The 16453-nt window shown below is 36.2% G+C and overlaps 1 pseudogene; it reads right to left on the reverse strand.

The window, feature by feature from the left end:
* Positions 1 to 16239, reverse strand: part of LOC125120626 (ubiquitin-conjugating enzyme E2 R1-like) — a 35553-nt pseudogene extending 19314 nt beyond the window's left edge.
* Positions 16240 to 16453: the final 214 nt, after the last annotated feature.

The raw sequence follows: 16453 nt of genomic DNA on the forward strand, positions 1-16453 counted from the left end.
TGAAATGTGCCACAGTACTATGTCTTTTGTGAAAGTGTAAACATGAAAATCTTTCATCTAAAGAGAAACCAGAAAACAAAGATAAACTCTCAGCATTTCCTTTTGAAGGGAATCTTCTACCACCACTTTCAGCATATAACTTCCTGATCATAATACTTCCACATGTCATCTCTCTGTGTATCTGTGTGCACAGTGTCCAGGATATAAGATAAACTGCACATAATGTACTTAAATGCCACCAATCATACTCTGAATCCACAGGCAATACCTGATTAAGTATCTTTTTGGAACAAACAGATGCAAGACAATGATTTGTGCCTAATAACCAATACCCAGTAGAGATTCCTATGAATAAGTCAATCCGATAGACAGAGATGTATTTAAGGCAATGTGCTAGGAAATACAAAGATGAATATGACAACATTACTGTGTTGTTTGACATTCTCAAATTATGGCTGAGGATAGATAATATCTGAAAAAAAATGAAACAGATACCGAGAAATGCTAAATAAATACACTCTGTGTGGAAGAAGTGGTTAACTTGTTTAGAGAAGTCAGTAACACTTAACAGAGGAGATGATTTTTTAGAAAAGTCTTATAGGAGAAAGTGAATCATTTAATGTGTACTATATTTTTGTAGAAATTTGGGTGCTGTTTGTTTTGAGTGTTTCATGAAATTCTTCTTTCTGCCAACTAAATTATTTATGCTCAGAATGGATATCATTTTTCTTTTGAAACTGTCTCAATTATAAACATATATTTAGCATATGTCAGTTTAACACTTGGAGTTTCTATTCCTGTGAGTAGTAGGCCAGTGGTATGTATTCACTTGTGATTTTGATGAGGCACAGATTTGAATTACAGCTTTGTGAGGTGGGTGTGAGGGAATGACTCACGCAAGATAATGGGTGTGTCTAGAGACCTCCCACTATCTACAATCTGATGCAGATTTCTTATACTTTATTAACTTCGAATCAGCAGTAAACACTGGGCTGTGAAAAAAATTTTGCAACTTCATCTAGATATGCTAATAATATAATGAGGTATATAGTAATGCATATTTTATTTTAGTAGTGAAATTAACCTTAATAACTTTATAATTTGTTCTGTATTTACTGAATCAGTTAAGCATTTGAAGTCATTCCTTAACATGTTCATTGCATTTTAATGTGTTTTATAGTGAATATTATTTAATAAAATGTCACTGGCAAATTTGAGGAGTCACAATAGTCTGTACTACTTTTCAGATAATGTCAAGTGTATCCTGTACTTCCCAACCACAAGGAATCAATATAATCTTGCTAAATGGGAAAACTAAAAGCAGGAACATTTTCATACTAAGTCCTTTTAAAAGAATCTTTAGGAGTTCCTGTTGTGGCGCAGCAGAAACAAATCTGACTAGGAACCATGAGGTTGTGGTTTGATCCCTGGCCTTGCGCAGTGGGTTAAAGATCTGACATTGCAGTGAGCTGTGGTGCAGGTTGAGATGTGGCTTGGATCTGGCACTGCTGTGGCTGTGGTGTAGGCCAGCAGCTACAGCTCTGATTGGACCCTAGCCTGGGAACCTCCATACACTGTGGGTGCAGCTCCAAAAAGCAAAAAAAAAAAAAAAAGAATCTTCACAATTTAACTAATTGCAATACCATAAAGGATTGTATGGCCATAAACAACTAAATTAAAAAAAAATGTTAAGTACAGAACTAGTTGTGAAAAATGACAAATTGCTCAACTGGGAGTTTTTAATCTTTTTATTTATCAGTGAGGACTAATTTGTAAAATGTTTCATAGATTTTGATCGGCACTTAGTAACTGGTAGCCTATTACTTCCCTAATGATAAGACAATCACAGTGCTATCAAAGGTAAAGTATTTATTATGTAAGTATTAAAGAGAGTTCCTATTTGCAATTATTTCACTGTGAAGATTACAGATTTTGATCCTTAGTATTTAATTTGAGTTATCAAAATTCACTACTATTATGCATGCTGCTATAATTTCATTTTATAAAAATATTTAATATTGGTAAAAAGGCATTTATTACATATTGTTCTAACACAGTAATTTTATTCTTAAATATGGCCAAATAATCATGCTGCTAGGATGTACGAAAATATAATCACGGGAAGACATAGCCTTAAACAAATGCTGAATAAGACATCCCTGATAGGACATTTGGAAGGAAGCCTATTTTAATGGTGTTCTGTTCTTTTAGTATTATGAAATACAGTGTAAAGCCAAAAATTTTAAGTTGTGTGTGATTACTACTGATGTAAACCTAAAACTTAAAACAACATTAAAATGTATTTAAAGTGTTCTACTAAACATGTCTGCTAGAGTCACAAGCTAGCAGTTCAGTTCCTCTGGTTCACCTATAACCCCCATAATTGCTTTTCTTTCCATCAGAACCATTGTCTCTTTCTGTGGTAGGCCGTTCCACAAGATTGGGATGAAGCTTAGACTTTTTTGGTTGGTTTCTTTGTCTTTGTTTTGATGTTTTAAAAATTTGGACATCAGTTTCAATGGATCCTACTTTATATACCACACACACACACACACACACACACACACACACACACACACAATCAGATTTTTGAACCACTTTGTCGGTATGGTTACTTAGAAGTCATTTATTAGACACCAAATTTAGGTATTCTAACATTCTTCCTTCCTCCTTCTGCTAATCCCATGAAAAAGTTAATTCCTTGGCCCTATGAAGATATGCAATGCTACACTTTCCTTTAAATTTTTCTTGATTTTAAAAGAACTATTGTAATCAGACTGAAAATTCCTTATAACATGTAAAAGCTGAGTTCCAAAAGTTTCTCAACAGTGAAGTTATTCCTTTTACTTTCAAACAAAAATTTTAAGAAAAGAAATTCTAAGTTATTATATTGGCAAACTGCTCATTTGGGGTTTTAATCTTTATATGTTAGTGATATATCTAATGTCATATTATATCAGAGATATATAAAGATATAGCAGATAACCCTGCTCTCTTCAGTACCCTGAGACATGAATAAAAATAATAAATATATGCAACATTTTATATATTATATGTTTAATATACAGAAAGGGCACATATGATATATATATGACATAGTGGAGTTTGGTCTGAAGGCTATAACTAACAAGCAGTTTGAACCAGCCTTGTTTTATTTCTCAACTAGCCAGGTAGAGGATACTGACTTTATTTAATGTATTTATTTATTTTTAGGGCTGCACTTGAGGCATTTGGAAGTTCCTAAGTTAGGGGTCGAAATGCAGCTACAGCTGCTGGCCTACACCACAGTCATAGCAACGCCAGATCCCAGCAGTGCCTGTGACCTAAACTACAGCTCACAGTAATGCCAGATCCTGAACCCACTGAGTGAGGCCAGGGATCAAACCCATATCTTCATGGATGCTAGTCAGGTTCATTACTGCTGAGCCACAGTGGGAACTCCTAGAGGACACTAATTTTAAATTCAAATCAAAGGATACCATGAGCTGTGATGGAGTGCTTCCTAGATTTAGAGTCAGAAAACAGTTCAGCTCCATTACTGCTATTCGATAACTACGTAACATTTGTGATACTTGACTTCTTTCAACCTTTAATTTTGGTTCTATTTATAAGCTGAGAATCCAAATATTTCAGACCAACAGTATAGCATCATATAGTCGGATGTGAACTATATATCTCTCAATTTGATTCCTGCCTCTGCCATACACTAACCCTGTGACTCAGGCATAATGCTTCATTTCTCTGTGCTTTGGTTTCATCATTCATAAAATGAAGATAATAATAATTGACTTCTTAGTATTACTGTAAGGACTAAATGAGTTAGTACATATGTAATCATGTATATGACATAGTAAGTACTCAATGAATGTTATTATTTTATTTTTAATATTATTTTCATTCAGAGGGTTATTGTAAGAATTAAGAAAAACAGACATTCTAAAATCAAAATATTTCACAAACTTAAAGCAGTAGTATACAACAATGTAACTTTATTTTTATTTTTGTCTTTTTGCCTTTTCTAGGGCCACTCCCACGGCATATGGAGGTTCCCAGGCTAGGGGGTCTAATCGGAGCTGTAGCCACTGGCCTACACCACAGCCACAGCAACTTGGGATCCGAGCTGCATCTGCAATCTACACCACAGCTCACGGCAACGCTGGATCCTTAACCCACTGAGCAAGGCCAGGGATCGAACGTGCAACCTTATGGTTCCTAGTCGGATTCGTTAACCACTGTGCCACAACGGGAACTCCACAACAATATAAACTTTGACATAGCTAGTCTGCACCAATTTTTGAGAATCTCTGACTGGGTTCATTTATGTAATTACAATATCACATACTGATAATAACTCACCAATGTGTTACAGTTTATTTTCACTTATCCCCAAAGAGTTAAAACAGCTTTCAAAGCACCAACTTTCTGATTTTGGTAACATCTTTCAAAACTTATTATTAATTCACAAAAGTTGGCATTAGACCATGAACTTCTTCAGAAATAATTATAAAGCAGGAGCATTCAGCTGCCTCAAAAATAAATTCAGCTTTCTTCCTAAAGGAGAGATTTTAAAATAAAATGCTTTCCTTTTATCTTTAAATTGACTTGGAGACATTATAAATTCTGTTTTTTAAGAATCAATCAAACATAATCTCAATTAACTATACACAGAAATTCCAATAAATAGGGATAAGCTTTTAAAAATTACCATGTTGGTCACCACACAAAAAAAGAATTTCGTCAGAATTAGATATGCCCCTGTACAATCATTACAGGTTTAAATACACAACTCAGATTCTAGAGCTATTATTATGGTCTCAAAGTCTGAGACTGAAACTGAAAGATGCACTTCAGCTGCAAATATGTAGCAATTATCATGAAATGAACTTCATTCCACATTTTTGCTAATCACCATGGCAACCTGCATTCAATGGATTCTTTCTGGGAAATATTCCAGACTCTATCAGACATTTTTAGTTTGGAAGGTTAGAATATTTTTACTTACTTGGTTGCTTATATTGTTTTTAGCAATATATAATAGCATTATAAAAAGAATGTTCTAGAATATTGAAACTGTGTGATAATTCCAACCAAGGGGCATATAATAATAAAAGTATTAAGTTATAAAGGCAAGATTAATAACTAATAATACTAATATTTCATAAATATGTTATACATCCATAAGCTTACAGTATTATACATCTTAAGTGATCTAAATTCAATGTATATTTTGCCTATTAATAAAATATACAACTTCACTTGCACACTATATATTAAGTACACAGGATATAACACTGAGTCCTATTAATAAAATATCAAGAATGGCCCATTCAAGTAAAAATGTCCATTTGGCAATTAAGTGGTTTGAGAAATGTATTATCTTAGGATACGTATCAAAAGAATGAGTGTTGGCATTACAATAGTATCACCATTCTCAGGCCTATAAATATAGCTTGGGAGGTAACCTAGATGTCAGAATCAAAGAACAAAAATGTCAAGAGAGGTATGGACTGTGAATTCATATCTCACATTTTCTGTAATGTAGGTGGTAGTAGAAAATAATGCCTGGGTATGAGACTGAGTAGTTCCACTTAAAGTGACCAGTCAGCAAACTGATTGTGACCAGTCCCTGATGGGACAGAGGATTTGTGCAAGAATGTACAACATTCTGCCTCTACATCAAGGAAGTGTTGCTATATATATATAAAAAAAAAAAAAAAGGCACTGATCTAACCCTATGCTTACAGATATAGTAGATTTGCATTTGGCATAAGCTCCTTATCTTATTGCAGACCAGGAATAGTTTATAGACTGGCACTGAAAGAGGAAATGATCAGCTAAGAAAAGCCCTAGCAATGTCAAGGAAGATGAAGACAGATCAATAACCTCTGAACATAAATAAGTTAATTATCCCCGTTTAGGAAAAGCATCTTAGGAACTTGTTTGGAAATCAGTGATTTCAGAAGAACGCACTAACCGTTTTGTCTCTAGACTGCTGCTCTAACCTATGGGTCTGGACTTGCTGCAACATTCCCAGCCTCCAGCTAACCCTGGTTCAGACTGGCCCCCACAATCTGAATTGGCTCTTTTTTTTTTATGATGATTTTTGAAGTGGCTCTTGCTAATCTGTCTGGTTACAGTTTGTCTTGAAGTCAGTGGGTTTTGTTTGTTTGTTTATACTCAGAGAGTCCTTGGTTTGTCTGAGTCTGAAGTCAAGAGGAGAGTCAGTCAGCAACCAAGGAGTTCAAGGAACTCATTACAAGTTTTTTCCTTCAATTTCAGGGCTTGTCCCTATATCTTTATACCCAAGAGTGGTATAAAGGTATAATTATATCACTCTTGGATTTTCTGTTAGTATATTATGCTGTGTTTAACATTGTACCCTTAAAGCTGTCTGTCTGTGTGTCTGTATTTCAAGAATATGATCATAAGTCACAGTCAGCATTGTTTGACATTGAAATTTAAGTGTTAATAAAACAGTATACCCATTAAAAAAAAACAAAAAACAAACAAAAAATTTAATTAGGGGATTTTGTTTCTGTTTTAACGTATAAGGTGTTTAGAAACACCTTGAGTTCTGCCTTCATAATGAGAAAAAGCCAGACACACAGAAGTTGACTTTTCTTGAATCCATCAGAGGATTGAGGTCACAGGGCACCACCCCAAAATCTGGAGAGAAGGGCAAATCCAGAGAATCACAGCTGGAATCTGCTGATTTGGACAGAAGTGACTGGAACTATAACACTCTGAAATGGTAATGTTGACAAACTGCTTGAAGCTGAGTATGAATTAGTGTGAGGGCTGGAAACTCTTGGAGCCCCAGTCTTAGGCACCTTCATATATTAATGACTTTAACCCCAGAAAAAAAAAATTCCACCAGTTATTCACCATGAAAATCAGAGGAATATTGCTTCTTAGTTCTGGCAGCTGTAGAGGAAGAACAACCTTTGTGAAACAGACCCATGATTTTCTCCACAAGGGGAAATGACTTTATTGGAAACTTCCTTTCAAGGAGCTATGGAAACAGGGCATTTCTCTCATTTCAGCTCTCTCTAGCTTTCCGATCTCACTGAAAGAGGAGGGAACTATATAAGAGGAAATACTTGTGATGGTCACAGGCCAGAGACACAGACTCACTAAAAGACAGACTTGATTAGATGATTATAGAACGCCATTCCTCCTCCAGACCTTACCACCCTACCAATAGGCTCCAGAATAGTAACAGTGGATTATAGCTGAACAAGCCATAGGACACAAACTATCTCTGGTAGTATTTAGGGAAAACCAAAGTCAAGAGGTAAGTTATAGGCTGAATTGTGTCCTCCTCCAAATTTATATGTTGAAGTCCTAACCCCACTACCTCAGAATGTGACTGATTCAAAGATAAAGCTTTTCAAGAGATAATTAGAATGAAATGACGCCATGCAGTTGGGGCCTAATCCAACGTTACTGGTGTCCTTATAAGGAGAGATTAGGACACATACACAGACAGAGGGAAGCTCATTTGAAGACACTGGAGTAAGGAAGCCTTCAAAAAAAACCTAAGGAGAGAGGCCTTAGAAGAAAGCAAACCTGCAGGCACCTTTATCTTGGACTTCTAGCTTCCAAAATTATAAGAAAATAAATGTTGCTTAAACCATCCAGTCTGTGGTACTTTGTTACAGTAGTTCTAGCAAACTAATATGGGGGATATATATAAACATAAGGGCACTACAGGAATTTTAACCTTTTGGCACTTTAAGCTAAGGCAAATATTAAACAAAGCCCAGCTCTTCAGACCAGAGGACTAGTCACTTTGGTTCTTACTGTTACAACAGGCAGACAGCTAGATATGAATAGAGAAATGGGGCCACAGGGCCGGGTAGCAGAAAACCATGCATCATGTAAACAGTGGGGTCCATGGGTGAACAGAGAAAAGCAGGAACCTTCAGAATGACAGGAAACCACAAAATCTGGGTGATAAGTGCCCTAGAGGCAAAGAAAGATGGAAAAAAGGTGTGAAATCGTCAGCATTCCAATACAACCTGTTGCTCATTATGCCCTAATTACAATAAAATCAGCCTTTCAGATAAGGTAATACCATGACCCTTCCAATCAAAGCTAAACAAGAACAAAAATCCTTACGCCCTTCAGGAAGGTGAAACTGGAATGAGAATGAGGGGCTACATCCCCAAACCTCTCCTTCCGAATGAATATTCCGCCACTTTATTTGTATGCCCCTCATAAACAGCATGCCAAATAAATACAGGGCAGCAGCTGCTCTCCTGTCTGCTTGCCTGCCTTTAAGAGTTATATTTCTCTCACAGAGTTCTCACTGTGGTGCAGCAGGTTAAGGATCTGGCATTAAGGAACCAGCAGTGTCTCTGCAGCAGCTTGGGCCACTGCTGAGGCATGGGTTTGATCCCTGGCCTGGTGCAGGGGGTTAAGGATCCGGCATTGTCACAGCTGTGATGTAGGTCATAGCTGCGGCTCAGATTTGATCCCTGGCACAGGAACTTCCACATGCAGCAGGTGTGTGGCCAAAAAAAAAAAAAAAAAAAAGAAAAGAAAAAAGTGGTATATTTCTCACTTAACTATATCCTCACTTTCTCAATTTTCATCTCATTTCTGAATTCCTTCTATGATGAGACAAGAACTTTTCCAGAGTAACATTATTACTTTGTACAAAATATCTGTCTTTCATCATGAAATTATAAGGCATGACAAAAGGCAAGAAAAACAGACTCGAGACAAAGCAAGCATCATAAAATGACTCAGATGTGACACAGATGTTGGAATTATCAGGCAGAGAATTTTTTTTTATTGTGATATGAACACTTCACATGGGATCTATCTTCTTAAAATTTTAAGTGTATAACACAGTATATCTAACTCTATTATTGTACAACAGATCTCTAAAATTTACTCATCTTACATAACTAAAACTTTATATCAATTAAACATCAACTTTCAATTTCTCCCTACTTCAGACCCTAGTAATCACCATTCTAGTTTTTGCTTCTATGAACTTTACTATTTAAGATACCTCATATAAGTGGAATCATGCAATATTTGTCCTTCTGTAACTTGCATAATGACCCCTAAGTTCATCCATGTTTCTGTAAATGACAGGATTTCCCTTTTTTGAAGACTAACATTCCATAGTATGTATATACTACATTTATCTTATCCATTCATTCATCAAAAGACATTGAGATTGTTTTCATATATTGGCTATTGTGAATAATGCTGTAATGAATATGGGTTATCTTTGTGTACATATCTCTTTGAGATACTGATTTCATATATTTTGGTTATAACCCAGAAGTGGGATTGCTGGATACTATTAATATTTAGTTGAGGAACTTCCATACTGTTTTCCGTATCTCCCACACCATTTAACATTCCCACAACAGTGTATCAGCCAGGGAATTTAAAATAACTATGGTTAATACTTCAAAGTTTCTGGTGGAAAAAGAAGATAGCATGGGAGAACATATGGGTAGTATAAGCAGAGATAAATTTGAAAAATCAAAAGGTCATACTAGAAATCAAAAACAGGATATAGAAATGAAAAACAGCTTGTGGGCTCATAAGTAGACTCAATTCACTGATAAAGAAATCACTGAGGTTGGAGATAGTTAAATAGAAACTTCTCAAATGGAAAATGTAAATATAATCCCTTGAAAAAGGGATTAAGAAAATATAACATGGAAAAATTGTGGGATGACTTCGGAACATTCAATAAACATGTAATTGAAATACCAGAAGGAAAAGGGAGAACTGAGCAGAAATATTTGAAGAAAAAAAGTCCCCAAAACTTTTCAAAATTAATAACAGACACAAACCACAGATCCGAGAGTTTTTGGACACTAATCAGAATTAAAACTAAATTAACAGCAATAATAATAACATAATATAATCCTATGCATGTCATATTAAAACTTCAGAAAACCAAAGATAAGGGCAATTTTTGAAGGAAGCCAGAGGAAAACATCTTACTTACAGAGGAATAAGAATGCTAATTACAGCAGACTTCTTATCAGAAACTGTTTAAGCAAGAATACAATGCAGTGAGAGAAAAGATTCACAAACCTAGAATTTCATATCCAGTGAATTTATCCTTTAAAACTATGAAGAAATAAAATCTTTCTCCTACAAACACTGAAGGAATTCATCACCAGCAGGCCTCTCCTGTACAAAATATTAAGTTTTACAAGCAGAAGGAAAATGATTTAGAAGAAATAAATGAAAATATAGTTTATATTTCTTATTAATTGATCTAAAAGACAACTGCTTAAAGTAACAATAGTAGCAACTTTGTGATAAAGACAGATAAGTGAAATGAAAGAAAACTCATACTGGATGAGAGGGAGCAATTGAATATACTCTGGTATAGAGTTATTTGAAGGTAGAATTAGATTAAACACATATATTGTAAACTCTAGACAACAATTATAAACTTTTTAAAAAGAAGTGTAATTGGTATAACAATAAATGAAAATAGAATTCAGAAATTGACCCATGCAGAGATAATCAACTGATTTTTGCCAAAGGAGCAAGGGTAATTCAATGGAGAAAGAACAGTCTTTCAACAAATGGCACTGGAATAACTAGACATCTGATGCAAAACAGAGAAGCTAAATGTGCTATGAATGATGCCACTCTAAAAATAAATGAATTAAGAAATGAAAGAATTCCAAATAATTTGTGCAGATACACTATACTTAAGGAGGTGAAGCACCTCCTTAAGATTTGGACTGTGCATACTGACTTTCTTCTAAAGGGAGAAAAAAACAAAACAAAACAAAACAGTGGGGAAACCTAACAAATATTATCTCAGTCAGGTGATCTAGGTTAACATCAACAGTGAGAAATTATGTTTATATTCTGTGATGATAATAACACTTTACCTTTGAGGTCTTCTTCCCCTAAACCTATAATCCCAGTCTAACCTTAAGAATAACATTGTGCCAAGTCATGTGAGAGACACTATACAAAACACCTGACCAGTAATCTCAAAACGGTAAAGTTCATTAAAATCAAAGAAAGTCGGAGAAATGTTTACAACCAAGAAAAGCAAAAAGAGACATGACTATCTGTAATGTGGTATCCTGGATGGGATCCTAGAAGAGAAAAAGGACATTAGGGAACAGCTGAAGAACTCTGAATAAAGTATGAGGTTTAGCTGATGATAATATATCAACACTGGTTTACTATGAAGAATGGACCATATTAATGTAAGATGTTTTTAATAGGCATTTACTGATGCTAAATATTTTATTAGATAATTCAGCAACCATAAATCTTAAAATACCAAAGTCCAGAGTTTTTCAGTGAGACCAAACACTGACATATATCATAGGGCAGAATTCTGAATTATTAAACTGTTTGCACGAAGCTTGGTGTCTTTAGGACAGTTTTATTTATGCTACAGGTGAATGTTTTCTACTTCTGTACCTACCTATATGTTTAAAATTAGACACTAAAAATAAACAAGACATTTGAATAAGAAAAGAAAAGGTTTGTGCCCATAAAGAGGGAGAGGAGCCTTAAAACAAAAATAGTTTTGTTTTGTTTATAAATTTGTTGTTATATATTTTAGTGAGTATTATGGGTAAAACAGCTAAAGAAAATAATCAGCAGGATTTGATGTTGCAAACTGAAATTCTAGATATTTAAACTCAATTTATTATTATAAAATACAGGAATTAAAGTGCTTCGCAAAATTGCTAGATGGGGTAAACCAACAGTTCTTAGGCTGGGCTCTTGGGATGACTCCGAGAACAACACAAAATTGACACTAGAGAGCTGCTGTGTCTGACATCACCATCCGTTGTACCAGTCTAACTCAGTCTCCAGACACAAGGGCATTAGAGAAGAGACACCTGAGCTGGGGAGCTAGGAACTGGAGGATCAGTTCAAGTTACCACTACTGTTTCATGGAAAAAACCAATGGAACCTACTCCAGGGAAAGCATGGCTTTCCTAACCAGTGGTGAGAGCCAGAAATCACGGGATTACCTCCACCTCATTTGCACTTTCCAGTTTTTGTGGCAGTGTATCTAATTAGTAGAATTTAAGTTACTTCAAAGTCTGGGAAATATAACAGCTTTCCAACCTCTTCAAATAGAAGATAGATGACATGAAAGCTGAAAAGGCCAATCTAAGTATTTACAATTGCACTAAAAACATATTTTAGAACAAATTATAAAGAGTAACAGAATAAATTCTCAAATATATGTATAATATATATATAGTCAAATATATTTTAAATCAAAGTAAAGCAACAATCTATAGAATTTGGTTTTGATACATAACAACTAGAATACAGTAGGAGGTTAATATACATTTCTGGAATAACATAAGTTGTTAAAGAATAGAGGGGCAAGATGACAGATCAAAAATAGCTCATTTTTAAATTAAATTTTAATTTTGATTTTAGAAAACCCTCATGTTTCTTGAGTGAGAGGTAGGTATTTATTTATTTATTTATTTATTTTTAAGGCCACACCTATGGCATATGGAGGTTCCCAGGCTGGGGGTCAAATCAGAGCTGCAGCCACCAGCCTACACCAAAGCCACAGCCATGCCAGACCCAAGCCAAGTCTGCAATCTACACCACAGCTCACAGCAACACTGGATTCTTAACCTACTGACCAAGGCCAGGGATTGAACCTGTGTCCTCAGGGATACTAGTCAGATTCCGTTTCCACTGAGTCATGACGGGAACTCCTGTGAGAGGTATTTAAAAGTGGGGAGTTACCGTTGTGGCATAATGGGTTAAAGATCTGGTGTTGTCTCTGAGACAGCAATGGTGCGGGTACGACCCCTGGCACAGCACAGTGGGTTAAGGATTCTGCGTTGCCACAGCTGTAGCATAGGTGCAAGCTATGGCTCAGATTTGATCCTTGGTCCAGGAACTTCCATACGCTGCAAGTATGGCCAAAAAAAAATATTTCAAGTGAATAGAATGCTAAAGAAATAATTTCAAATGAAAATACATAAATTGATTGTTAAAATGGCATCATAAAAATAAAGCAGAAGTTTTGATTAACATGTACACATCACAAATTGATGGATTTTCCTCAAGATGTTAAGGAAATTAAGAACGTTTGAGGCCGTCGTGGCGCAATGGTTAACGAATCTGACTAGGAACCATGAAGTTGCAGGTTCCATCCCTGGCCTTGCTCAGTGGGTTAACGATCCAGCGTTGCTGTGAGCTGTGGTGTAGGTTGCAGATGTGGCTCAGATCCCACATTGCTGTGGCTCTGGTGTAGGCCGGCAGCTACAGCTCTGATTAGACCCCTAGCCTGGGAATCTCCATATGCCGTGGGTGTGGCCCTAGAAAAGGCAAAAGACAAAAAAAAAGAAAAAAACAAAACTAACCAACAGAAACAAAGACAGAGCACATGGAAAACTTAGACAGCATGATCAATTTCATTCTAGATTAGAGCAGTTTTACAAGTGACCCCTAGCCTGGGAACCTCCACATGCCACAGGAGCAGTCCTAGAAAAGGCAAAAAGACAAAAAAAAAAAGGTTTGAAAAATAAAATTGAAAAAATCTAAAAATGAATAAAAAAGAACACAAAACTTTTAGATAATTTCACTGCCATTTTTGCTATATTTCCTCACAATTGCTCTTCTATATCATAAGTATTTTTCAAAATTATAGAATCTCCTATACTAGCTTTGTATCCCACATTTTTTTTTTTTAGGCATGCTTATATTTATTTTATTTTATTTATTTATTTTTTTAATTTTCCCACTGTACAGCAAGGGGGTCAGGTTATCTTTACATGTATACATTACAACTACATTTTTCCCCCAGCCTTTCTTCTGTTGCAACATGAGTATCTAGACAAAGTTCTCAATGCTATTCAGCAGGTGTATCCCACATTTTTTTACAGTAGCATATTTAAGCACTTTATAGTATTAAATATAAAAAATCAGCAACTTAATAGCTGCACAGTAATTTTTATATGCATAAAACATAATTCATTTTTATTCTTTTGTCACCTATTTTGGTTTACTGAATTTCTCACCACTATTTAAAAAAGTGTTCTCTCATGAGCATTTATTTTATCTAAATCTTTTAATGCAATTAGTATAATATTTCTCACAATTTCCTTTAAAAGGTTTCTTTTCTTCTAATACTTTTAAAGGCCAGGCTTTTTTAAACTTTAAAACTTAATGTATGTTGATCAAATTATCCCTCATCTCATATCACTAATAATTATCCAATTAATTCTCAGAAAGAAAATGTTAGACTTTGACATTCTGGTCTAAGGCCTGAAGTGAAAGAAGTCAAGGATTTTATATTTGAGAATCTGAATGCAAAAAGTGTAAGTGTGAAGAACTGTTGAAGTTTTTCACCAAACTGAGGTAACATTTTTCTGAGAGAAGAAGAATTGTTATGGGACTATAGGTAGATAGTTTAAAGCATTAGTCCTGCAGACAAATGCTAAATTCTGTATTTGATTTTGACTTATGTCAGATAACAAGTTTCTTGCATCAGATAATGACCTCAAAGTTTCAAATGATGAATTTACTCTCGTTTTCATCTTTATGCTAGCATATGCAAATCATTGCCTTTTTTGTCTTTCAAATATATCCTGGAAATATGCAAATAAAAATCTAGTCATTTTGTGTGTGTATTATATCAGCAGTTCTATCTGTTCACTTATTTCAAGATTAAATATGATTTTATGTTGTTCACTTAATAGTAACTACATAATCATAATCATTGCATAATAATTTATGATGAAGATTTACAAACAGCTTTACAACCATTAACTTCTTAATCTTTACAGCTCACTCTGAAGGCTTAACTTGGTAACTCAGCTTTTTTTGATTTATAGATAGAGAAAATGAAACAGGCAGGTGAGAGTATTTATTTGTAATAGATATTGACTGAGCTGGGAATGAAGCCAGAACTGTGAAGTGTTGTTCATTCTCTAGTCCTGTATCTTGGCTATAGAATCTAATGATTCATTATTTTAATTGAGTTATAATAATCTAGCAAATTATCCAACACTTGATATTCTATCAAATGGAACCACGTACCTACAGTCCTATAATCAATGAGGTTACCAATGGTCTAACATACTTTAATTTGAGGGCTTTCTGAATCTAAACAATCTATTAAATTAAAGCACTAAATGGTAGTGTTGCCATTATGTGTATTTTACTTCATTATAATAATTGGAAATTAGATAAACTTAGAATACCTTATATAAAGAATCTCAAACAGGCCTTTTTATTTATAGACTACTATGACACATGAACACCACAAATCCATGTTAAATAAGAGCTAGTTGACAGTACTAGCATTTTATTCAACATGCAACTAATTAATTGTGATTCAGTATAAGAACCAAGTCATGGAAGGCTCTTGGGGTGGCCAGACCTAGTGGAATGTATAAATTATTTAACGTAGTGTCTATGTTACCTTTTTTTTTTCTTTTGAGGTAAAATTTGTAAGTTTACCCGTGGGGATCAGGTGTGAGGAGCCCTCGGTGCCCAAGACGTCCTTTTCGTCCCAGAAGCAGCCGTCACCTGGCACCTGTCTAGCCAGGGTGGCAGCGGTGGTGCATAGGTAGCAGCGGGTCTGTGGAAGACGCCGAGCCCTCACTTCCGCGCATGCACGGCGCTGGGCCTCGGTCTTCGCTCTGTGCGCCGCCGGCGCCATGGGATCCTTCACGCGGGGACTGCTTCGTGTCCTTCTTGGTCCAAGGACCGGCTTCCAGATGATGTCCGTGGGCTCCTGGTCCTGCCTTTGCTCTCTTCCCTCTTCCTCTCCTTCACAAAGGTGTCCATGTTGGCCGGTGAGAAGGTCATTGGGTTCGTTAAAAGGGGGATGACGTTCAGGTCCTGATGTTTTGGGTGGAGTTCCGCCGTTCTGAGGTCAGCTCCGTGCCCTGGGGGTCTTCGACTTAGGGGAGGAGGATGGAGATGTACATGTCGCCAGTCTTGTACGTGTTGGGGCACCTCGTCTTGGTTAGGAACTGAAGGGCCTTTGGAGAGTAAGGGTAGTCGATAGGGATTTTCAGGAATGCCTTGAAGTAGCTGCTCTTATAGTAAGTAGTAGGTGTTGGAGGACCAGGAAGTGGCCACCTCCCAGTTGTACAGGGCACCCTCGTCCAGCAGGGTCACCTGGAAGCGCTCCTCCAGCTCCTCCTGCAGCCCCTTGAACTCCAGCAGCAGTGTCTTCCGTAAGCTGGGTTTCAGCTGCTGGGTCATGGCGGTGGCAGATGCGCCATGGGACGGTGGGGCGATGGGACCGTGGGTCCGTGGAACAGGGGCTGCAGGGTCGGGACGAGGCCTGGGATTGGAACTGGGGATACCTTCCTCCTCTCTGCTGCTGTTGTTCGGGGCACCTGGCGCTCCACTCGCCTGTGTTACTTTTATAGTAGTTTGTCTATTTAGAGTAAACCCATGGAAAATTGTTGAGTAGAGAAAATTTGCTGTCTGCCTG

Source organism: Phacochoerus africanus, chromosome 2 (genome assembly GCF_016906955.1).
Source record: "Phacochoerus africanus isolate WHEZ1 chromosome 2, ROS_Pafr_v1, whole genome shotgun sequence".
In the NCBI taxonomy this organism is placed as follows: Eukaryota; Metazoa; Chordata; class Mammalia; order Artiodactyla; family Suidae; genus Phacochoerus; species Phacochoerus africanus.